We start from the raw sequence: 26,250 nt of genomic DNA, 5'->3' as shown, positions 1-26,250 counted from the left end.
GTTAAATAAGCGAAGTTTTTTTTTTCATCACTTTCGACCCTTTTACAAATTTACTCGCGCACTTAATAACTCACGATTGATAAAAGGAGGAATTTACCAACGGTTACGGTACGAATTTAATAAACGGTTAACGCATTTAATTCTTAATTACACACTTAAAGAAACGCGTTAACAGAACGCGATACTCGATGCAAAGCGCGCGACGCAACGACCGACGACAAGCAGGTCAGGTTAGTACTAGCGCCTCTAGCGCTGCCAAACATAAACGTGTAGCATTACGCATTATTATCGTGCAACACACTGGGCACTGCTTTTTATCAGCAGTATGAAGAATCTCATTATTAAGGTAAGAATAAGTGAGTGAGTGAATGAGTGAGAGAGTGAGAGAGAAAGAGGGGGGGAGAGAGAGAAAGAGAGAGAAAGAGAGAGAAAGAGGGAGAGTACGGTGCATGTGTGGATACGCGTGCATAAATACACCACACACACACACACACACACACACACACACACTGATTGTTACACTCATCGTGTGCAGCAATCAGCTGATCGCGTCGAGCGTCCCACATGATCGCCTGTATCGGACGGTGAGTTGCGCCGTCCCTGTCTACCTCTTGTACTCGTTCCGTAATTCGCAAACTATTTTATTTAATAATTTAAAAACTAAGCCTCGTAGACAATTTTGGTAAAGGGAAAATCGTCTTAGAATAGACTCGACAATTTATTTTTTTAAAGACAAACGTTTATTCTGGATCACCCTGTATACAAATAAATTATGTACATGTGCATTTATTAGTAAAGAAAAATAAAATCTATGGATAAATAATCGACGCACAATACACATACGCACACATACATACAAGTAATCTTCCCAATCATATATTTCCCTTATAATTTATTAAAATATAATGATATTCACCTTGTTTATGTTTTGTTCTAACCTCACGTCCGCTAGTACCGACGCCGTGGCCGTTGACACTCTCCCGTCCGCTGATAACGGCGCCGTCGCCGTTGACACTCTCCCGTCCGCTAACAGCGGGACCATTGCCATTGCCACTCTCCCGTCGGCTGATAGCGGCGTCGTCGCCGTTGACACTCTCCCGTCGACTGATAGCGGCGCCGTCGCCGTTGATACGTTCCCGTCCGCTGACAGCGGCGCCGTCGCCGTTGATACGTTCCCGTCCGCTGACAGCGGCGCCGTCATCGTTGACACTCTCCCGTCCGCTAATAGCGGCGCCGTCGCCGTCGTCGTTGACACTCTCTCGCTCGCTGGTAGCGGCGCCGTCGCCGTTGACACTCTCCTGTCCGCTGAAGACGACACCGTTGTCGCCACCATCCTCACTTTTGCTGATAGTGGCGACAATGACGTCGTCTCCGTCGTCTTTCTTGATCTTATGCTGCCTTCGCTTCTAGCTAAAATAAATTTATAATTATATATATATATATATATATATAATTATAAATTTATATATATATATATATATATATGTATATTTTTTATTTAAAAAATCCGCAGAGGAGAGAGTGAGACAAAGCGCGGAAAAGAAAGAGAGTGTGGGAGAAGAATGAGAGGGAAGAGGAGAGAGGGGGGAGAGAGAGAGGGAGAGAGAGAGGAAGAATGAGAGGAGAGAGTGGCGGAAAAGAATGAGAGAAGAAAATACGCGAAAGAAAAATATGAGAGAGAAAGTGTATAAAATATACTTACGTCGAGGCATCGTTCCGTGACACGTTCCCGACGACGGACAAGAATGAACTAGTTCTTTATCTCACCAGTCCAGTGTTGCCAGAAAGCAGACGCGGCTCACACACACACGGTCAGCGAGGCACGTGTGCGTGTGCGCCGCGGCTTCTTTCTGGCAACGCCGCCTCAGTCCACTTTGGAAAAGAAAAACGATCTGGCCGATTCCGAGTCTTCGGCATTGTCTGCGTATATTTATCTAACAAACAACATAACGCGAGCAATCGATGATATCGCGGGCTGTTGTTTGTAGATTGCGTACACTGATACACACGCAATAACTTATATTAAAAAACATTTTTACGTATAAATATTATTTCGTTTCTTGAGCGATCGTTTCGCTCGTTTTTAGCGATTCAATAACACTCCTTATAAAAAGAAATAATAAAAATTATTAAAATTATTATTTTACTTATACCATTTAGCAAAAATAAATAAATAAAATTTAAATATATTAAAATTAATTTTCGAAATATCAATAAAAATAACGGTTTTAATATTTGTTTTATAAGTCATTTACATATTTTTGAATTGTAGATCATATAGATCTATTTTTTTTATTGTGTAAGGAAAAATCCTTTATGTAAAAATACATATTTGTAAAAAAGAAATATTTATTGATAGAAATCAGCAAAACAATAATGTAAATTGCAATTACATTTTTATTTTGCTGTTTTCTATTAATAAATACTTTTTCTTAACAAATATGTATTTGTACATAAAGGACTTTTCTGTACATGACCAAAAAAATAGATCTATATAATCTATAATTCAAAATATAAAAATAACTTTGAAAACCAAAATTAAAACCGTTATGTTTGGCATTTGATCTTTCCAAAATTAATTTTAATATACTAATATTTTATTTATTTATTTTTGCTAATTGACAATTGACAATTGATTGCTATATAACAATTGATAATTTATATTACTTGTTTTAATGTAAATGTTACATTTACAATTAAAGAAAAAAAAACGATTTTGGACGGGCTGTACGGACATGCAAGACCTTTTTTTTATATATCCTGGTTGTACGGGGTGCGTGCACATATCCTGATTGTGCGGGGGGGGGGGAACCGTCGCCGTTGTTGACACTCTCTCTCGTCCGCTGATAACGGCGATGAAAATCGCATCATGCGATAATGCTGCTGCTCGGATTTGAACCCGAGTCCGCGTGGTGACAAGTCCAATCCGCTTCCCCGATCCCAAGATCGTACGGTACTTTAATGTTTTAAAATGCGGGTATTTATGTTACATTTACATTAAAACAAGTAATATAAATTATCAATTGTTATATAGCAATCAATTGTCAATTGTCAATTAGCAAAAATAAATAAATAAAATATTAGTATATTAAAATTAATTTTGGAAAGATCAAATGCCAAACATAACGGTTTTAATTTTGGTTTTCAAAGTTATTTTTATATTTTGAATTATAGATTATATAGATCTATTTTTTTGGTCATGTACAGAAAAGTCCTTTATGTACAAATACATATTTGTTAAGAAAAAGTATTTATTAATAGAAAACAGCAAAATAAAAATGTAATTGCAATTTACATTATTGTTTTACTGATTTCTATCAATAAATATTTTTTCTTAACAAATATGTATTTTTACATTAAGGATTTTTCCTTACACAATAAAAAAAAATAGATCTATATGATCTATAATTCAAAAATATGTAAATAACTTATAAAACAAATATTAAAACCGTTATTTATACATACGGGGTGCGCAAAAAATACCGGACCGGTAAAATATCTTGAAAACATTTTTGAAAAAAATTTTTCATACAAAAGTTGTAGGGTTTTATATGGCGCATTACATAGCAATATTATTATGACCCTGGAAACCATGGTCAAGATCACGTGAAAGTCACCTTTAATTTTTTAAATGAAAACCTACGTTTTCCTGTACATATTCTTGTAGCTTACCTCGAAAGCTTTTCAAAACACTGTAATAAAGTATTTTTTTCATTGAGTACTTTTCGAGTTATGGAGCTTGAAATAATTTCTTAATTTTGCATAAACCATAAAATATGTAGTAAAATATTCATTTTTCGTTTATCTTATCTTTACTTTTATGCACAAAATAACGAGAGGAATCAATTGGCGTAAAGAAAACACCGTTGTTTTTGAAAAATATGTAATTTGCAATTAACAATTACATATTTTTTCTTAAAAACAACTATGTGTTCGTTATTTTGTGCATAAAAGTATATTGACGCGATGTCATGTATCGTGGAGTAAGTCGACTCATGTTCACATGCGTGCGCCTCGACACTCGATTGTTCCACAGGAACGCCGAGCTATACTCTATGCGAAATAATTTGCTGTTGCCAGCGTATCCATTCTGGCATCACTGGACGTACGTATAACAAGAAAAGCGCGCGTGACTGTTATAACACGTTACTGTTATAACCTGATCGTATCGATAAAAGTATCGATATGGTGAAAAACTAGTAAAAGAACTTTTGATTTGTGTAGTTTGTTTTGTACTGTTATAGTTTATAGAGTGTATTATAGTGTGTCCACATAATGGGGCGAAAATATGATAACATACATTTGCCTCTGACTCGGCGCAGAGCTTCCGTCAAGAAAGGCTGGATTAGAAGGTGAGCATATTTCCATTGATACATATACGTGCATACATATACGAGGGTAGGGTGAAAAGTTTCGGGCCTCACATAGAAATGGCGTTACTATGCTTATTTTTTTGGCGGCGTTGCATGATTTCATCTTTCATCAAGTTACTATAAAAGTTTCAAGTCGATGCGTTACTTAGTTTAGTCCGTCAAAACTAAATTAAATAACGCATCGACTTGAAACTTTTATGGTAACTTGATGAAGAATGAAATCATGCAACGCCGCCAAAAAAATAAGCATAGTAACGCCATGTCTATGTGAGGCCCGAAACTTTTCACCCTACCCTCGTATACATACATACATACATACATACGTGCATAAATAAAATACGTCCATAAATTTTACAAATAATTTTAAATTTTCAATTATAAATATTTATAAAATATTTAATATTATGTAGCAGTAATTCCAAATTTATTTATATATTATTTTTGTTACATTTTTCAAAATTAACCTTCTTTATAACATTTTTATGAAAATAATTTAAATTTAATTTATGAAAATAATTTAAATTTTTTAATAAAGTAGAATAAATTTTCAAAATAAATTTCAATTTTCTATTTTAAATATGTATAAAATATTTATATAATGTATATAATTTTATATATATATTTTTAATTCAATTACCATTTTATTTCTTAAATTCTGTAGCATTATTAAAATTTTTAACATACATATCTATTATATTATTTTATATTTATATATTTTATAACAAAAATTTTATATAATGGGTATTTAAAAAATGTCGCATACGTTCAGTGCCATTCGATAAAGAATGAAAATTGAAGAAAAAATATCTAATACTATTTTTCCATGTGATAAATAGTTTTATCGCATATTGTAATAAGTTAGTCAGTGTGGAGCTATAAGAGTAAACGAGCGGCGGAATCGCAGCCTTCCGCACTTCACGCGTTCGCTATTTGCTTACTCTTGTAGCTCTGTGCTGATTGATTGATTACAATAATTACTTGCAATGAAACTATGCATTGCATCGAAAAATAGAATTAGACGTTTTTTCTTACATTTTTATTCTCTATCTAATAACGCCAAGCGTATGCGGCACTTTTTTAACACCTTGTATACAAATAATATTGAAAACATGACAATTTCTGAAAAATTTTTTGCAGTCTTTTGTTTATTTTGTATTTTAAAATAAGTTATAATAAGTTAAAATAATTTAAAATAAGTTATGTATTTTTTTATAGTAGTTGTATAGTAGTTTTATAGTAGTTAGTGCCAGAGGCGATCTATTCGTGTGCTGGTAGCTTTTAAAAATATATTGTGATCCAGATACGTGTTGCATGTGCGTTCTGGAAAAAATCCAGAGGCGATCTATTCGTGTGCTGGTAATTTTTATATTTTGCTCCAGATACGGTTTGCATGTGCGTTCTGGAAAAAATCCAGAGGCGATCTATTCATGTGCTGGTAGCTTTTAAAAATATATTGTGATCCAGATATGTGTTGCATGTGCGTTCTGGAAAAAATCCAGAGGCGATCTATTCGTGTGCTGGTAGCCTTTAAAAATATATTGTGATCCAGATATGTGTTGCATGTGCGTTCTGGAAAAAATCCAGAGGCGATCTATTCGTGTGCTGGTAATTTTTATATTTTGCTCCAGATACGGTTTGCATGTGCGTTCTGGAAAAAATCCAGAGGCGATCTATTCGTGTGTTGGTAGCTTTTAAAAATATATTGTGATCCAGATATGTGTTGCATGTGCGTTCTGGAAAAAATCCAGAGGCGATCTATTCGTGTGCTGGTAATTTTTATAAATATTTTGCTCCAGATACGGTTTGCATGTGCGTTCTGGAAAAAATCCAGAGGCGATCTATTCGTGTGCTGGTAGCTTTTAAAAATATATTGTGATTCAGATACGTGTTGCATGTGCGTATCGTGGAGTAAGTCGACTCATGTTCACATGCGTGCGCCTCGACACTCGATTGTTCCACAGGAACGCCGAGCTATACTCTATGCGAAATAATTTGCTATTGCCAGCGTATTCTGGAAAAAATCCAGAGGCGATCTATTCGTGTGCTGGTAGCCTTTAAAAATATATTGTGATCCAGATACGTGTTGCATGTGCGTTCTGGAAAAAATCCAGAGGTGATCTATTCGTGTGCTGGTAATTTTTATAAATATTTTGCTCCAGATACGGTTTGCATGTACGTTCTGGAAAAAATCCAGAGGCGATCTATTCGTGTGCTGGTAGCTTTTAAAAATATATTGTGATCCAGATACGTGTTGCATGTGCGTTCTGGAAAAAATTCAGAGGCGATCTATTCGTGTGCTGGTAATTTTTATAAATATTTTGCTCCAGATACGGTTTGCATGTGCGTTCTGGAAAAAATCCAGAGGCGATCTATTCGTGTGCTGGTAATTTTTATAAATATTTTGCTCCAGATACGATTTGCATGTGCGTTCTGGAAAAAATCCAGAGGCAATATATTCGTGTGCTGGTAACTTTTAAAAATATTTTGCTCCAGATACGGTTTGCATATGCATTCTTATAAAATTATTATAAAATATTTGAAGCATTTTTGTTTTCAAAAATTATGTATTGTATTATAATTAATTTTTGTAGCTATTAGATAAAAACTAAATAAAAGACTGCACTTATTTTTCAGAGATTTAACTTTGTTCATATTTTTTTCTACTTTTTAATTTTTTTAATATTTTACAAATACTAATCCATTAATTTTTCTTTTCAGGCGGCAGTTATTGAGGTAAATCGAAAAAGAAATGAACTCTAGGAATGTTTGTGTTAGTAAGGGTACTAACAATGAATCCATCGATTATAAGAAATCGGTGGAATTACTTCCCGATATGATGGATTCGAAAGTTAGTACCCAAAGTATTCAATGCCTAGAGTCAACTTCAGAGACAGGTATGTATTATGAAAATGTTGACAACTGTAACGATAACAATACACTTGTTATCGATAATAAAGACCTTCTAGATACTTCTTGTATCCAGAAAAATTTTCCCGAAGGCCGTCACATTGTCGATATTTCTTTTATGTGGAATGAAATCCATAGAACTTTCGATAATCATGCACGAGGAATAGAGTGCCAATTTAAAGATTGGAAACTCGTAAATTCTCGTCGTCGTGGGCTCATGACGCAATTGTTCTTCAAATGCCAAATGTGCAATTATGAAGCTAACATCTGGTCAGAACCCACAGAGCCGAAAACATTGGACATAAATACGGCTGCTGTAGCAGGAACTATCACAGTTGGAATTGGTTTTGCCCAATTGGAAGAGCTGTGTGCAGCTATAAACATTCCATGTATGTCCGATAAAACTTATATCAAATATCGAGAAAAGGTAATCGATGATTTTGAGAAAACAGCTATGGAAAATATGAAAATAGCTGGCGAAGTTGAAAAGCAACTCGCTCTCGAAAGAAAAGAAACAATAAACGGTATATAACTGTTATAGCGGATGGTAGTTGGATGAAGAGATCGTACGGCAACGCCTACGATTCTCTTTCCGGCGTTGGTGCAATAATTGGTTACCGCACAAAAAAGATTCTTTTTGTCGGTGTCCGCAATAAATTTTGCACGATATGTGATATGGCAGAAAGAAATAGAATCGAACCAAGACACCATAAATGTTACAAAAATTTCGATCGTAACGAGCTCCACAAGTATGGAGAGTGACGCCATAGCAGAAGGCTTTAAAAGTAGCCTGGAAATGCATGGAATGATCTATAGAATAATTATTGCCGATAGTGATAGCAGCGTATATCAGACCATCGTTGATAGCAGACCATATCGCGAACAAATGGTTACCGTAAAAAAAATTGAATGTACAAATCATTTGCTTCGCAATCTCTGCAAAAAGTTGAGGATTGTAGCAGAAACAACTCAGCAAAAATGCAAAGAAAGCGTGGTTTCGTCTATCTACGAAATGTTGTAAAAAAACAACATTTCGAAGATACGAAAAGAAGTGATAAAAGCAATTGATGTACGAGGAAAAGAAGAGCAACCTGATCATTATAAGGCTATGGAATTGCAAAAAGATATATTAAATATTCCTAGCCATATATTTGGTGAACATAAACGATGTAAAGAACGCGGTCGTATTTGTGACTGTGGTGACGAAATGAAGAAAAATTATGTACCGTTTCTCAAGTTGCACGGTCTTTATCAAAAAGTAGAGAGTGCTATGATATATTTAAGCGCTTATTCTGATAGCTTGTTGCTGAAATTAACCAATAATTCTGCAGAATCGTTCAACTCGATAATCTGCAAAGAAATTGGTGGAAAGCGCATCAATTTTGGTAATCGAGGCTCCTATAATGCTAGAATTGCGGGGGCAGTTGTGCAATATAATACACAACAAGTTCTCACGCAAGTGCATCAAAATATATGTAAAAGTGTTCCTCCCATTATCGAGACTTTGGAAAAGCGACGACAAGCAAAAGTTGCAAGAACCAGAAAATCTCGAGAAATGAATGGAAGGCAAAAAAAGTTTAAGCGGGAATCAGGAACAGATTGTCATTATGGCCCGCAATCACAAAAACCGGATCTCCCACTTGATGTTTTTGAGCAACTTCGACAAAATCATTTGGAAAAGTTGCTTGAAAATGCCAAAAATTGGAGACAAATTGAACGTGATACAATGGAGCAAAGTGAATCTGATTTGTGGCACTCATTGAGACAGGAAATGTTGACGGCGTCTAATTTTGGAATCGTATGTCGCATGAGACCGACAACGTCTTGCGCCGCAACTGTAAAAAATATTTTATTTCCTCCTTCAATCGATACCGCGGCTATGAAATATGGTCGCGAGAAAGAAAATATTGCGAAAACAGAATTGGCCATAACATTAAAAAAGGAGATTAAAACTTGCGGATTATTCATTGACATTGAAAATCCATGCTTAGGTGCTTCTCCTGATGGACTCATTGATAAAGATGGTCTGGTAGAAATAAAATGTCCTCTGTCAGCTGAGCATTTAACAGCGGAAGAAGCCATAAAAACGCTGCCTCAACTAAAAGGCATCTTTGATTAGAAAAATTCAAATAAGATGAATCAGAATCATCGATTTTTCTATCAAATTCAAGGGCAGTTAAATATAACGCAGCGAGATTATTGTATTTTCGCTGTATGGACGCCAAAAAACATGAAAATAGTACGTGTTAATAGGGACAATGTATTTTGGAATAATAAAATGCTGCCCTTTTTAACACGTTTCTATTATGATTGCATGCTTCCAGAAATCTTGGATAATCGGCATAATAGACATATGCCAATTAGAAATCCAAGATACATAATTGAAGCTCAACAAGAAGCAGCGAAAAAAATAAAAAGTCTTCGACAATGTAATTCAGAAGACGAAAACATTATCCAAAAAGATGAATGTTACGAATCTGAAATAAATGTTTCGAATATTTTAGCAATGGAAGCAACTATTGTTACTGCTCCGAGTGCAGAACAAGATGACGATTGCATCGTTGTTAGTTACTCCAAAAATAGAGAACTAACTGAAGACGATGTAGCAAAGCAAAGAGAATTTTTAGATAATTCAATTGCTCCTTTATATGTAGTAAAGGATAATGTTTTACCTATAGATAGCAAAATAAATGACGAATCATTAGACCTACTTTTACGCGTTATAAGAGATGATTTTCATTTTGAAACACAAAGTGTGCAATATTTGGAATATCCTCATATAATTGTAGCAAGTCGTAGCGACAAAAGCTTACAAATTATTGGAGGAAATTGTAGTGATCATTGGCGATGTATTTTTTTGGACGGCACCAAACTTCGAGTGTACGATAGTTTACCTGGTTGTACATACGATAAATTGGTGCCTAAAGAAAAAAATTATATTCATCGCCGTTATCCACAAATAAATAAAAATAATATAATATTTGAAAAGGTTCAAGTACAACCTAATGGTATATCCTGTGGAATTTATGCTGCAGCTTTCGCTACAACTATAGCCTTAGGAGGAAATCCTTGTAAGGAGAAATATTCCACTAATGTGAAATATATGAGGCAACATTTTTTTTAAATTGTAGCAGAAAATAGAGACTGTCGCCTTTTCCAAAATGAATATCGTTGGAAAAAGACGCCTCAATGCAAATATCTCGTTTGCATATATCGGAGAGACGAAAAAAATACATATATTAATGGTTGCGTCTCACGGGAATGGGCGATGGAGGGGCCCATTCTATTCTCGATATAAATATATTATTTTGAGGCAACAAATGTATTGTGAATATTTGTAAATATATGTAAAAATACAGGGTAGGCCATTTTAATCTTCGGACGTAAATATCTCGTATAGTAAGCAAGATGGAAAAAAATGTTTAAAACAAAAGTTTTTTGACTATGAGAGGGACATAAGATGGTGTCATTGATTTAACCTTGTGTAATCATTTGAAGGTCACGTGAAGGTCACTTCAATTTTTTTAAATGGAACACCCTATATATTTTTGCACATTCTTGTAGCTTATCTCGAGAGATTTCCAAAACACTATAATTAAGTACCTTTTCGTTAAGTACTTTTTGAGTTATGAGGCTTGAAATAATTTCTTAATTTTACATAAACCGTAAAATATCTTGTAAAATACTCATTTTTCGATTATCTTACCTTAATACTTTTATGTACAAAATAATGAGAGGAATCAATTGGTGTAAAGAAAACACATAGTTGTTTTTAAGAAAAAATATGGAATTGTTAATTGCAAATTACATATATGTAATTATATATATATATATATACACACAATAAAATATAGAAATAATTAGAGAATATATTTCTTATATGTTATAATATGTATGTTTAACACAATATGTTCTTTGTGATAATATATATATAATGATTATAATTACCACTGATTATTATAATTATAAATATAATATATGTGTAATTATACTTAACTTTTTAAAATAGTAGAATTGAAATATATGTGTATACAGGGTGATTCAAAATAACCCCATTGTCCTTGAAATAACACATTCTTGAATCAATTCTAAGACGATTTTTCCTTTGGCAAACTTTCGTCCGAAGCTTAGTTTTTGAATTATTAAAAGAAGTAGTTAACGTACGACGGGTCGGATACAAGAGGCAGGCAAGGGTGGCGCGATTCACCGTCAGACGCGGGTGCTTACGCGGGGTGCCTGCTGCGATCAGCTGGTCGTTATACACATACAGACACACATGCGAATACATACATTCTCTCTCTCTCTCTCTCTCTCTCTCTCTCTCTCTCTCACACATTCGCTCACTCACCTGTTATTTTTTTTTTTCTTTACGAGAGAGGGGAAAATGCATTTTATGCATACCCACCGATCGATCCAGTGAGTTATGTGGGACTCGAGTACCAAGTCGAATTACCAACTCGGTACTCCCCACCCACTAAAAACCCCTCTCTTTTCACGAATTTCCTTTGACACACTGTCCCTCTGACTTCCCGAGATCTGTTTTCACATAACGTCAAAAAATAGTTATTATTACCTTGTTCGATGACTTTTGATGTATTGCTGTAATTGCTTGAAGGAGAAATGAATTTTCCGATAGATCGTACGTTCTCAAATTTAACGTAGATATCACGTTGCAAAAGACAAGAAATCCATACTAAATTATTAACTGAAAGTTTTTCTTCTTTCATGAACTGTATTCTTTTATAAACTTTAACGTAATCACATTTATTTACTCACTCGATGAGACGAGAAATTTACTAATGACTCTATCACTAATCACTATTAATCACTATCGAATAATAACTGTTGGCGATTAAAAATCACTCGATGAAAGAAACACGCGCGGACACGTTACTACACGACGCGACGACGCGACGATAATTACTCGGCGACTGCAAGCAGTTTTTTGTCATGGTAGGTTGCGGTAAGTTAAGGTACTACTGGCGCTATCGAACGCGATCATGTGTTCGATTGAAGAATGCGGTAAACATAATAAACATTTAACATATTAATATTATTATGGGAACAGAAATACTGGGCAGTTATCCTCCCGGATATTTTAACCAGCGGAGCATATCTGGAATTATTGATAAATAATTTACCAGATTTCCTAGAAGAAGTGCCGCTATTGGAAAGAGAAGAAATTATATTTCAACAAGACGGTGCTGGTCCACACAGTGCCAGGATTGTGACAACTTTTCTAAACAACAAGTTTCCTGGACGTTGGATCGGCCGATATGGTCCGATACGTTGGCCTGCAAGATCCCCGGATTTAAATCCATTGGATTTTTTTCTTTGGGGATACTGCAAAGAAACGATCTACAAAACGCTCCCTGAAGATGTAGAAGATTTAGAAACAAGATTGCGATATTCCATATGGTCCATAGAAGAAGACGTAATGGAAAATATTCAACAAAATTTATTGAAACGCATGAGAGCTTGCGTTAGAATGGATGGGGGCCACTTCGAACATTTATTATAAATGTTCAAAATTAATCCGCCCTTTTTAGGGCGATCAAAAACAATCCGCTCTTTTCAGAGCGACCAATTTTTTAACGTATGGAGTATCTTATTTTGCAATTAAAACCACAAGAAAAAGAGAGAGAGAATAAAACGCGATTAATTAATATTTTTTTCATTTATCTATTTCATCTATTTATTTTTAACTATTTATTATCAATGACCGATTTTCGATCATTGATAATAAATAGTTAAAAATAAATAGGTGAAATAGATAAATAAATAAATAAATAAATAGATAAAATAGTTAAATAAATATTTAATATTAATATTTTATATGATAATAGTAAAAGTAATAAATATTTTAAAAACACTTATTTAATCTAATTAATTCTTAAATAGATATCATACGATGTATGGACATCACACACATTCATGATAATAATAATATTAATATGTTAAATGTTTATTATGTTTACCGCATTCTTCAATCGAACACATGATCGCGTTCGATAGCGCCAGTAGTACCTTAACTTACCGCAACCTACCATGACAAAAAACTGCTTGCAGTCGCCGAGTAATTATCGTCGCGTCGTCGCGTCGTGTAGTAACGTGTCCGCGCGTGTTTCTTTCATCGAGTGATTTTTAATCGCCAACAGTTATTATTCGATAGTGATTAATAGTGATTAGTGATAGAGTCATTAGTAAATTTCTCGTCTCATCGAGTGAGTAAATAAATGTGATTACGTTAAAGTTTATAAAAGAATACAGTTCATGAAAGAAGAAAAACTTTCAGTTAATAATTTAGTATGGATTTCTTGTCTTTTGCAACGTGATATCTACGTTAAATTTGAGAACGTACGATCTATCGGAAAATTCATTTCTCCTTCAAGCAATTACAGCAATACATCAAAAGTCATCGAACAAGGTAATAATAACTATTTTTTGACGTTATGTGAAAACAGATCTCGGGAAGTCAGAGGGACAGTGTGTCAAAGGAAATTCGTGAAAAGAGAGGGGTTTTTAGTGGGTGGGGAGTACCGAGTTGGTAATTCGACTTGGTACTCGAGTCCCACATAACTCACTGGATCGATCGGTGGGTATGCATAAAATGCATTTTCCCCTCTCTCGTAAAGAAAAAAAAAAAATAACAGGTGAGTGAGCGAATGTGTGTGTGTGTGTGCGCGCGCGCGCGAGAGAGAGAGAGAGAGAGAGAGAGAGAGAGAGAGAGAGAGAGAGAGAGAGAGAGAGAGAGATTGACCTTTATTAGCTTTCTCAGCTATTTGTAGTATACAATTTTAAATTACATTAAATAACATTAAATAATATATATTCCTTTAACATTCGCTTAAATGGTTCGATCCTACTACAATGTTTCATTTCGGCTGGTAAATCATTATATAATTTCACTCCTTCATAAAACATACTCTTTTGCGCACTTCTTGTTCTGCGAAATTGTATTGCAATATCTCCGGCCTGTCGCGTTTGTCTTTCACTTACATTTCCTACTATTTCTAGTCTATTTCGTAGCTGTTCTGTCAGCAAATTCCTTACAATCTTAAAAATAAATAAGCATACATTATAATATAGCCTCTGTCTTACGGACATGAACTGCAACGCTTGCAGCATATGTTCCACTTTGGTATACCTATCACACTGTAATATAACCCTCATTGCCCGATTTTGCGCTACTTGCAATTTATCCAGCTGTGTTTCTTCCATATCCATTAACAACATTGCACAATATTCGAAGTGAGGTGCGATGATTGCCTTATATACAATATATACAATACATCTAGTATATGCCGATATACAATTTCCTATTCCATTTAAAAAACTTGTCTTCTTTCCTATCTTTTATAACATATAGTCACAATGATCTTTAAATCGAAGTTTATCATTAATAATTATTCCTAGGTATTTCATTATCTCTACTCGTTCTATCTCAGTTCCGTCCAAGCATTTCAATACAATATTTCCTTTCAATTCCTTTCTTACACTCCTAACTATCATATATTTTGTTTTTTCTGCATTCATTTTCAATTTATTCCTATTCATCCATTTTTCTACCATATTAAATGCCATATTCATTTCTGACTCTAACTGCTCACTACTTTCACCAACTATATATATTAATGTATCATCCGCAAACATTTTTATACTACATCCTTCAGGGCAAATTTTAATTCTATCATTAATATATACAATAAACAACAAGGGTCCTAGTACAGATCCTTGCGGCACTCCATATTCAGTGGCAATTAATTTAGACCATTTATCGTTGAAACGGACCTGCTGCGTTCTATTATTTAAGTATGATTTTAACCATTCTAAAACCATCCCTTTAATTCCATATTGATATAATTTTTCTATTAATCTTTCTCTATTTATTGTTTCGAAAGCTCGCTTAAGATCCATAAATATTACTCCAACCATTTTTCCTTCGCTAACTATTAATTTCCATTCGTCAACAACAGTTTGAATTGCCGTTTCACACGAATACTGTTTTCTAAAACCTGATTGATGTTCTGTTATAATACTATTAGATTCCAGATACATTTCAATTTGCTTCTTTACCACTAATTCTAACACTTTCTCATATATTGGTAGCATATTAATAGGTCTATATTCACTTGCTTTTTTAGCTTTTTCTATTTTTGGAATCGGTATTATCGTTGATGTTTTCCAACCCTCTGGACAGCAACCTTCAAGAATTCCCTTCCCTCAAAGAATTATTTATTACTTCAACAAACTCTTCTTTTATTACATTAAACGTTGACTTTAATACATCGCTAGTTATTCCTTCTTCCGTCCCTTTCTTTTTTGGTAATCTCATAACAATTTCCTCTAAATCCTCTACATTAATCATCTCAAAGTTTTCTACAATTCCTGTATTGTCAATAGTATAAACAATTCTTCTACCCGTGTCTCTAGATTTATCAATATTTATAGATTTCACTATGTTACTAATACTTTGTACGTAATATATGTTGAATTTATCAGCTATATTACATCCGTTAATGTCGTCTATTATCTCAAAATCTATGTTATCTACAGGGTGAGCCATTTTAATTAACGCACGCAATTATTTCGGAAACAAAGCATTTTAGAGAAAAATATTTCAGACAAAAGTTTTATGGTTTCGAGGGGGCCATAAGATGATATCATTGGTTTGACCTTGAAGAGTTATTTGAAGGTCACATGAAGGTCACCTTCAATTTCTTAAATGGAACCTACTATTTGTCATTGCATATTCTTGTAGCTTATCTTGAGAGCTTTCCAAAACACTATAATTAAGTACCTTTTTGTTAAGTACTTTTTGAGTTATGAGGCTTGAAATAATTTCTTAATTTTACATAAACCGTAAAATATCTTGTAAAATATTCATTTTTCGATTATCTTACCTTAATACTGTACAAAATAATGAGAGGAATCAATTGGTGTGAAGAAAACACATAGTTGTTTTTAAGAAAAAATATGGAATTGTTAATTGCAAATTACATATTTTTTCTTCAAAAAAAGCTATAAGCTACAAGAATATGCAATGACAAATAGTAGGTTCCATTTAAGAAATTGAAGGTGACCTTCATGTGACCTTCAAATAACTCTTCAAGGTCAAACCAATGATACCATCTTATGGCCCCCTCGAAACCAAACAACTTTTGTCTGAAACATTTTTCTCTAAAATGCTTTGTTTCCGAAATAATTGCGTGCGTTAATTAAAATGGCTCACCCTGTATATCTTTTGTACCCCTTGATTCACCTCTAATTAATTCTTTCAAAGTTTTTCACATTTTCGTAGGGTTTTCTTTATTACTATCTATCATATCTTCATAGTATTCCTTCTTCTTTTCCCTGATTAATTTAACTACAGCATTTCTTTCAGTTTTAAACTGCAACCAATTCTGTTCCATATTGTCGTACACTGCCTTATTATACGCTTCATCCCTTTTATTTGCTGCTTCTCTTATATCATCTGAAAACCATTGTTTCCCTTCCCAAACTTTTGGAATTCTAAACTTTTTCTTAGGTGCTATAATGTCCAGTGCCTCTACTATGCTATCAACAAATTTTTTCGCTCTCCTATTTACTTCCAAATCTTGACCTTCCCCCATTCTGTTTTCCACTAGACTACTAAATTCATCTATACTAAATTTACTATAGTCTCTGGCATTAAATTCTCTATACTTACTTTTAATTTTATTTAAATATAACACGATTTTTAGCCACGCATGATCTGTTATTTTAGGTTCATGAATTACCTGTAATTGCACTTTATTATTAGCAAAAAGTATATCAATAATTGTTTGACTATCCTTAGTGACTCTCGTCGGTTTATTAACATACTGTTTCATACCTAGACTCAACATTAGGTTTTGCAATTTCTTTGTATAGAACGAATTTACCATAAAGTCTATATTAAATCTCCTAATACCATACACTCTCCCTTTGTTGTTAGTTCCTCTACAGTATCCTCTAAAAATCTAACAAAATCAGCGTCTGATGCACTCGGTGAGTGATACACTACCATTATCGTACCTTTATACATTTTTTCTTTTATTTCTATTGCAACACACCAGCAGTTCGAAATTATTTTTTTCGTCAGCGTCGTAATATTTCATACTTAACATCGCATTTTACATATAAAATTGCTCCTCCTGTATTTCTATTTTCTGCATCGCATCTAATTATACTATAACCTGGAACATTCACCTCACTATCTTCAATTTCAGCAGTCAATCTCGTTTCAGATAATGCTACAATTGCAGGATTCAATCTCTTCATAATCTGATGCTGTATCTCATCTTTATGCGCTAACAGACTTTGCGCATTTGTATATAATATTAATTCTTCTTTCTTCTGTGATTGCTATTTCGTATCCTCCCAGCCGGCTCTCCTCTTCTCTTCCTGTATCGCCCTCCTGAATGTTGGATTGCGGATCAAGCGCATCGTGCTCATCACTTATCTCCAAGTTGTATGCTTGAATTTTAAACATACAATTTACGCATCTCTTTTTGGTTTCCCTGCATTCAAATGCTTTATGTTTCCCGGCACATTTGTGGCAAGTTTCATCTCGAGTACAATTTTTCGCAATATGAAAATAACCCCAGCATTTAAAACATCTTTTAACACTAATATGATTAAACATAGGGCACTTATTCCATCCTACACTTAGTTTTCCTTTACTCAATATTAATTCATATGTTTTTTTATCTGTTTCAATTATTACAGAACCTCCTTCCTTTCCTCTTTTTCGTGATTTATTATCATCATCTTGCTTCTCTTTAATTATTCTCTTCACAATTCTCATTTGAAATCCTTCATTCGCCGCCATTTTATTTTGCTTTTTAATTATATCTATTAAATTATCATCATTCAATTTTATTTCCTCTTCACTAATATTGACAATCTTTATCTTCGGTTTTATTTGCGGTGACTCCGTAACCTTGAAATTCTCACCCAACTTGGCTTGTACCGTAGTCTTTAATTTTTCCATCTCCTCTTCTGTCTCACAACCCAGGATAACTGTTCCTTTGCTTCCTTTTCTTAACTTTGTTATTCCTACAGCCATGTTCTTGATATCTACTTTTTCTTTTATCATTTCTTTTGTAGCTTCACTTTCCTGTTGCATCTTAGGTTTAATAATTATAATATTTTCATTTTTCTTCTCTTTCATTGCTTCACTATAGCTTCTTTGTGTTCTTTCAAGGGGAGCGTTAGCACCTCCTTGTATCATTCTTCTGAAATCTTCCATCCACTCTCGTTTAATATTTCCCAATTCTTCTTGTACTACTTCCTTAATCAGCATCTTAACTTCTTTCTTGCATGCTACTTCATTTTTCATTTCTTTCACTGTTCTTACAATCTAATCTATTTTTACTTCAATACTCGAAGATTCTGATACTTGTCGTTTTGCTTCCGCTTGGTGTTGTAATCGATCCCGCAGATCCTGTTGAACCCAGTCTATCTCTGAGGTTTCCCGATGATGATGTTGTCTTCTTCATGTCTGCTTCCTTATCACTTTCAATCATAAATTTCTCAAACGGGTCTTGGCACGGCACATATTCATAGTTTTTATCATAAATTTTATGTTTACTTACACATCCCGGATGGTAAAAAAGTTTAACACATTTTTTACATGTCACTACTTGACTTTTTATTGCCTTCTTACATGCCGAGCATCGATATTCAACATATTCATCGTCCATACCGACCAAAATCGCTAATATCAGCATGGCCGATCATTCACCTATATGTCCACCTACCACACGTCAGCACTTTTGTCACCTTTAATGTTTACCTGTCGAGACTTCAATGTTCCGTCCCGAGAAGAAAAAACACTTCGTACGCTCACCAAACTGCATATCCCGGCTAGATAACACTCATGGTTAATCTCCGCCCATGCAGCTAAGACTTGAACAACTTTTTATCACTCTCCCTATCTATTTAACCATTTAATAATTAAAACTTTTACGGAGCGATGTTTGACACGTCCTCTCAATGGCAGAGAGAGAGAGAGAGAGAGAGAGAGAGAGAGAGAGAGAGAGAGAGAGAGAGAGAGACAGACAGACAGACAGACAGACAGACAGAGGCTTGTCCTGTTGCGTAAGGGGGGAAGAGACCCAGATGAGCCATCGGCTTACCGACCTCTCTGTCTGCTAGATGAGGTCGGTAAGCTGATGCAGCGCGTTATCGTCGGGCGGCTCAGCGAGCACTTAACGGGCAGCGGGGGGCTGAATGCCCAACAATATGGGTTCCGGGCAGGCCGGTCGACCTGCGGACCTGTTCGGAACGGATTATCCGTGGGGGGGGTGTGGCGTTGGCTGTATCCTTGGATATAGTCAACGCCTTTAACACCCTCCCGTGGGAGAGCGTGGGGGCTGGCTTCCGGTCACACGGGGTCCCGGACTATCTCTTAAAGATTATCTGGGACTATTTTAGGGGCCGGGGGCTGGTATATCGTGACGCGGATGGGGTGGTTGTCCGGAGAGCGGTGAGGTGCGGGGTTCCACAGGGGTCCGTCTTGGGCCCATTTCTGTGGAACCTCGCATATGACGTAATCTTAGGAAGAGTCCTCTCCCCTGACTGCCACGTCATCTGCTATGCAGATGACACTATGGTGGTAGCCGGGGGGAGGACTTGGGAGGAAGCTATCGCGGTGGGGAACATTGCGGTCGCTGGCGTGGTAAGAGGAATCCGAGGGCTGGGTCTGGGGGTGGCCCCACGGAAAACGGAAGCGGTATTTTTTCATGATGGAGCGCGGGGGCCTCCCCCAGACCTAGTCCTATTAGTTGATGGCCAGGAGGTTCGGACGGGGACTCAGATGAAGTATCTGGGTCTCCGTCTGGATAGTAGGTGGACCTTCGAGGAGCACTTCGCCCAGCTGGCCCCTAGGATAGGGGGGATAGCGGGCTCACTGGCGAGGCTGCTGCCCAATCTCGGGGGACCGGACGGCCGTGTCCGCAGACTATATGTGGGCACGGTCAGTCGCTCTCTACGGAGCCCCGTTCTCTACGGAGGGACCCGTTCTCCCGAAGGACAATGGGGTTATTTTGAATCACCCTGTATATATATGTATATATATATATATATATATATGTATAATAAAAATAATAAAAATGTATTTATAATAATAATCATATTATATAAGAATATTAAAAAAGATATAAAAACTAAATATAAATATTTTTTAATTAAAAGTTATTATACATATATGTATAGATAATTATATTTAGATAAATATAATTTTTTATTTATCATAATGTTTATTTCTTTTGGTATTTAGTAAGTTAAGAATTGTCTGAAATAAGAAATGATATGTTGAAAATCTTTACAAGTGCTATTTTTAAGTAATAAAAAATTATTTTAATGAAATAACATTATATATCACTTTAGAATAGATACTATATAAAGAATTATTTCAATTTTATAATTTGTATTGCAATTAATATAGTTTTTCACGTTTTTTATTCTTTTATTTTTAATATATATATATAATTAGATTTAAAATAATCCATTTGATTTTAATTGTTGAAAGGAAAATGTATGTTAACAGATGTATATATATATATATATATATATAGAAAAAATACGTAATTGTTAATTGCAAATTACATATTTTTTCCTCGAAACAACTATGTGTTTTCTTTACATCAATTGATTCCTTTCATTATTTTGTACATAAAAGTAATAAGGTAAGATAATCGAAAAATGAATATTTTACAAGATATTTTACGGTTTATGTAAAATTAAGAAATGATTTCAAGCCTTATAACTCAAAAAGTACTTGAGGGAAAAATATTTTATTATAGTGTTTTGGAAAGCCCTCGATATAAGCTACAAGAATATGCAATAAAAAATAGGGGTTCCACTTAAGAAATTGACGGTGACCTTCATGTGATCTTGACAACACTCTTCAAGGTCATATTGATATCGCCATGTAATGCGATACTTGAAACCTTACAACTTTTGTTTGAAATATTTTTGTCTGTCGCGCTCAGTTTTTGGGATATTCGGCTGATACGGGTGGTCTGCGACACCCTGTATATATCTTGGTAAAGGTGGACATGTAGAGCAGGTGAAAATTGTTAGGAATTATTTCAAATCAATGAACACAGTTTTGCAATAAACTAGGATATATATTCTATTCTCTTAATACAAAGACTCGTATCCACGAATGATTTTTTCATCACCCCTGCGCGACCTCTGCTCGTCGGAAACTAACTCCCTTGCTCCTAGCTCCACGAATCGATCGTCTACAGTACTTCCATATCTCTAGTAATAAAAAAACAACTCCACATTCAGCCCCCTTGTTTTTATTAACTTGTTATACTCATAAATTTCTTGATATTTTTCAATAGGTAGGGTCCAGTTAATGGTTTTGTTAGACAATCTGCAGTCATTATTTCATGTGATACATGTTTCACTTTTATATCTTCCCTTTTAACTTCTTCTTGTATGTAATGGCATTTCCTATTTAGCATTTTCGACTTTGTCTTAAAGTTTCCTCCATTTGCTAATCTAACCGCATTCAAATTGTTGCATCTCATTTCTATTTTTACTTCGTTTGACAATCCAATCTCTTCCATTAATTTTCCATATTACTTCTTTTAGTCCTTCTAGCATTGCTTCTAATTCGCTCTCTGTTGAAGATAATGCAACCACTGATTGTTTCTTACTTCTCCAATGAATCAAGTCTCCATTTCGATATATTAACAATCCAATAAATAATTTAGCATCCCTCGTACTATCCCACGACGCATCAGTTTCACATTCAATTCCGGTAAAAGTACCCTTTTTTCCAAACTCTAGGCAATACTCGACCGTTCCCTTCAGATATCGCAGAATTCGTTTCAATGCTACCATATGCATTATTCTTGGTTCATTATTAAATTGTAACAGACAGCTTAGTGGAAATGATAAATCGGGTCTTGCATGCACATCAGTCTTCCAAGTAGCTCTTGATATAGTTTAGTGTCACATTTATTACTTCCTTCATATTCCTCTAACTTTTGATTAATATCAATTGGTGATCCTACTGGATTACAATCTTCCATTCCATATAGCTTTAGTAATTTGTCAATGTAGTTCTTCTGGTGCACATATATCCTTCCTTCTTTTTGATCTAATTGCATGCCTAAAACTGTCTTTGCTTCTCCAAGATCTTTTATGTTTATTTGTTTTTTAATTTTTTTCATGTAAAATTCCTCAAAAACATCATTACTAGATAGTATTGGCATATCATCTACGTGTATTCCACAAAATAAAAAATTGTTTCCGTTTATGATATAAAATAAACATGGATCTTCTTTAGATTGTTGTAAGCCGGTTTTAATCAATGTTTCTGTTAAATATTCATTCCAACATCTTCCGGCTTGTTTTAAGCCGTATATACTCTTTTTCAACTTGCATACTTGATTTTTATTATTTTCATATTCTTCCGGTAATTCCATAAAAATCTCTTCTTTAAGTCTTCCATGTAGGAAAGCAGTTTCTACATCATATATCTTTATCTTCCTTCTTATTTGTGCACTTATGCTAAATAACAATCTAATCGTTTCAATTCTCACGATTGGTGCAAATGTTTCTTCATAATCCAGTCCTGGGCGTTGTCCACATCCTAGCGCAACCAATCGTGCTTTATATCTTCGCTGTTCACAATTCGGGTTTTCTTTTATGTTAAATATCCATTTATTCTTTATCACTTTCTTATCTTTCGGGCGCGGTACTATGTCCCATACATCATATTTCTTCATTGATGCCAACTCCTCATTTATAGCCTGTCTCCAATCTTCTGAGTTGTTAGATTCTTGTGCTTCTCTTACATTTTTTGGTATTTCTTCATCAATAGATAACATCGCTGCTTGTTGATCTTTTATTCTTTTAGATCTTCTTAAATTCTGTTCTCGACATCGTTGTTCATCTTCCTGTTGTTGTACTTGTCTTCGCAATTCTATTGCTTCTCTCGTCGTTCCTTTTGGTCTTCCTCTATTTCGTATTTCTTCTTGTTGTCTTTGCAATTCCTCACTATTATTTTCATTTTTCATGTCATCCTCGTCAGATTCTTCTAATACAGCATCTTCATATTCACTGCTTTCTGTTTCAGTTCTTTCTTCATCATTTGCTTCTTCTTCATCTGACTCTTCTCTTTCATTATTCTCATCATCATCATCTTTTGAATTTAATCCCACGATGATTAATCCCAAATTTCTGTTAACTGTTTGATTGTTATCATGTTGTTTATTTAATAATTCATTTCCCATTTTATTTTCGTCAAATTTAACATCGCAATCACTTCTAATCTTGCCTGTCTCCGGGATATATACTCGATACATATTATTTGCCGAATAGCCCACAAATTTCTTCTTAGTGCATCCTTTGTCCAATAAATATGCTGTACAACCAAATACTCTCATATATTTTATATTAGGTTTTCTTTTATTCCACATTTCATATGGAGTCTTCCCATGTATTGTTGATTTAATTCTATTTTTCACATGTGTTGCTGTACATACTGCTTCAGCCCAGAAATCCAGTGGTAATTTCGAATCTGACATCATCGTTCTTGTCATTTCTATTATTGATTTATTTGCTCGTTCCACTATTCCGTTGCATTGTGGTGTTCTTGCCGGACTTATTGTTAGTTCATGTTTTATTCCTTTTTTGCTTAACCAATTTTTCAAATAATTTCCAGTAAATTCACCTCCATTGTCTGAACGTATAGCTTTTAGTTTTAATCCAGTCTGATTTTCTTTTAATATGATTAGTTTCTTCACATGTTTTATTGTATCACTCTTCTCTTTTAACAATTCCACAAAAATAACTCGAGAATAATCATCAATTATTGTTAATATATATTTTTTTCCACCACGTGACTGCGATTTTATAGGACCAATCAAATCTATATGCCATAAATCCATTTTATTATTCGTCTTCCTACAATCCAATCTGGGATAGCTCTTTCGGCACATTTTTCCTTCAACGCATGACTCACATTGTTTCTTTTCTTTAGTAGATTCCTTCATTCCTATGACAAGATCTTTTTTCTTCATATCTTCGACAATCTTCTTACTTGCATGTCCCAATCTTCTGTGCCATATATTTATCTCTTGTGATGTTGCTGCAGTCTCATTATTTATCAACGATTTCACATAGTAAGCATTTCCTTCACGCTCAGCTCTCATTATTATTTCTTCCGGATTATTATATACAATAGCCTCGTATTCATCAAAATTGAATCCATTGTCTGTGATTTTTGCCACCAATAATAAATTTGCATTAATATCTGGAACACACAGTACATTAGTTAGCCGCACTCTATTTTTACACGTTGATTGTTTCCAGTACTTCTCCAATGCCTTCAGAGTTCAAGTTTCTTCCATTTCTATCTGCTAAACGAATCTCCCTTTCTTCTTCTTCCATGCTGTCAAACAATTTATTATCATATGCCATATGACTCGTTGCACCCGAGTCTAATAATCAAATGCAGTTTTTACTATCGTTTTTTACTATATTTTTATTCTCTTTAACGGCTAGTACTGTACTCACATGCGACTCCTCATTTATAGACAATACTGCCTCATCATTAATTTTTGATGTAGATTCACTTCGTCCACGACCTCCATTTACAGACAATACTGCCTCATCATTAATTTTTGATGTAGATTTACTTCGTCCAGCTCCTCTTCCTCGAGAATTTCCTTGGAAAAATCCTCTAAATCCTCTTCCTCGTGATGCCGGATTCCTCTTCGGTTCCTTACAATCGGCTGCGATATGATTAAATCCTTCGCAATTAAAGCATTTTTGCTTATTGTAACACTCACATGTGACGTATGATCTTTGATACCACAGTTATAACAAAGAATGTCACTCTTCGATTTCTCTCTTGCTCTTCTTACATTTTCATAACCTCTTGATGTTTTTTCTTCCTTTCTTTTTTCTCTTCGTATCTCTTCTTGTTTTAATGCATATCGAATATCATTAATTGTCAAATCTTCTGCATTTCAAATACTCGTATATTCTGCTCAAATTCAATTCTTAGTCCTCTCAAAATGTACATTTTTTAGTTCATAATCTTCTATTCTTCTTCCTAATTGTACACATTGATTTCTTAATGCTTCAGCTCTATTCAAAAAAGCGTCTACACTCTCGTCTGACTTTATTTGTATAGTCGACAATTCACTTAAAGATCTCGCCCTTAATTGTTCAGTTTCATTTGCCATATCATGCTTAATCAATGACCACAGTTTATCTGCACTCTTTTCTCTGCTGTATTTCAACAACTGTGCCTTACTCATAGTATTTATCATTATTGTTCTCGCGACATAATTGTCATCGTCCCATTCATTCCATGTCTTAAATTTGTTCCTGTAATCTTCATCTTCTTCTTCAGGTTTTTCAGGCAGCTTTACATTTATTACCTCTTTCCATAGTTTTTTTGATCTCAAAATTCCTTCGATTTTCTCGCTCCACAAAAAATAATTCGTGTCATCTAGCGCTTCTACGCTTGTTAGAAACTTCCAGTTCTCCGCCATAACCTTAATTTTTATTTGTACTTTTCTATCACTCTTTATATTCGATATCACTCTTAACTTCAATAACTCTATTAGCTCTCATCACTCTAATAACTCTTTCAACCACGTTCTGCTGCCATTTGTTAGGAATTATTTCAAATCAATGAACACAGTTTTGCAATAAACTAGGATATATATTCTATTCTCTTAATACAAAGATTCGTATCCACGAATGATTTTTTCATTACCCCTGCGCGACCTCTGCTCGTCGGAAGCTAACTAACTCCCTTGTTCCTAGCGCCACGAATCGATCGTCTACAGTACTTCCATATCTCTAGTAATAAAAAAACAACCACAAAAATAACCCCAAGTTCCTATAAAATTTTTCTCTAAAATGCATTTCTATCGAGATATTTGTCTCTAAAATTTAAATTTGAGAATCATTTTTCTTAAATAAC

General features: G+C 34.6%; 2 pseudogenes across 1 annotated transcript; one reads left to right on the top strand and one right to left on the bottom strand.

Annotated features, from left to right (window-relative positions):
- The first annotated feature begins 7,122 nt into the window (after positions 1-7,122).
- LOC145960116 (uncharacterized) lies at positions 7,123-10,445 on the top strand (annotated as a pseudogene).
- Positions 10,446-24,579: 14,134 nt separating this feature from the next.
- LOC145960764 (uncharacterized) lies at positions 24,580-25,983 on the bottom strand (annotated as a pseudogene). The gene is made up of 2 exons (XR_014435457.1): positions 24,828-25,983; positions 24,580-24,702 (listed from the first exon to the last, which is right to left on the bottom strand). The product of XR_014435457.1 is annotated as an uncharacterized LOC145960764 (transcript).
- Between the last annotated feature and the right edge of the window lie 267 nt (positions 25,984-26,250).

The sequence above is a fragment of the Camponotus vicinus genome, unplaced genomic scaffold (genome assembly GCF_025532165.1).
Source record: "Camponotus vicinus isolate PSW18456_S1 unplaced genomic scaffold, iyCamVici1.0 SCAF_10, whole genome shotgun sequence".
NCBI lineage: Eukaryota > Metazoa > Arthropoda > Insecta > Hymenoptera > Formicidae > Camponotus > Camponotus vicinus.
The sequence above is the reverse complement of the archived record's forward strand: the minus strand, read 5'-3'. Positions and strand labels throughout refer to the sequence as shown.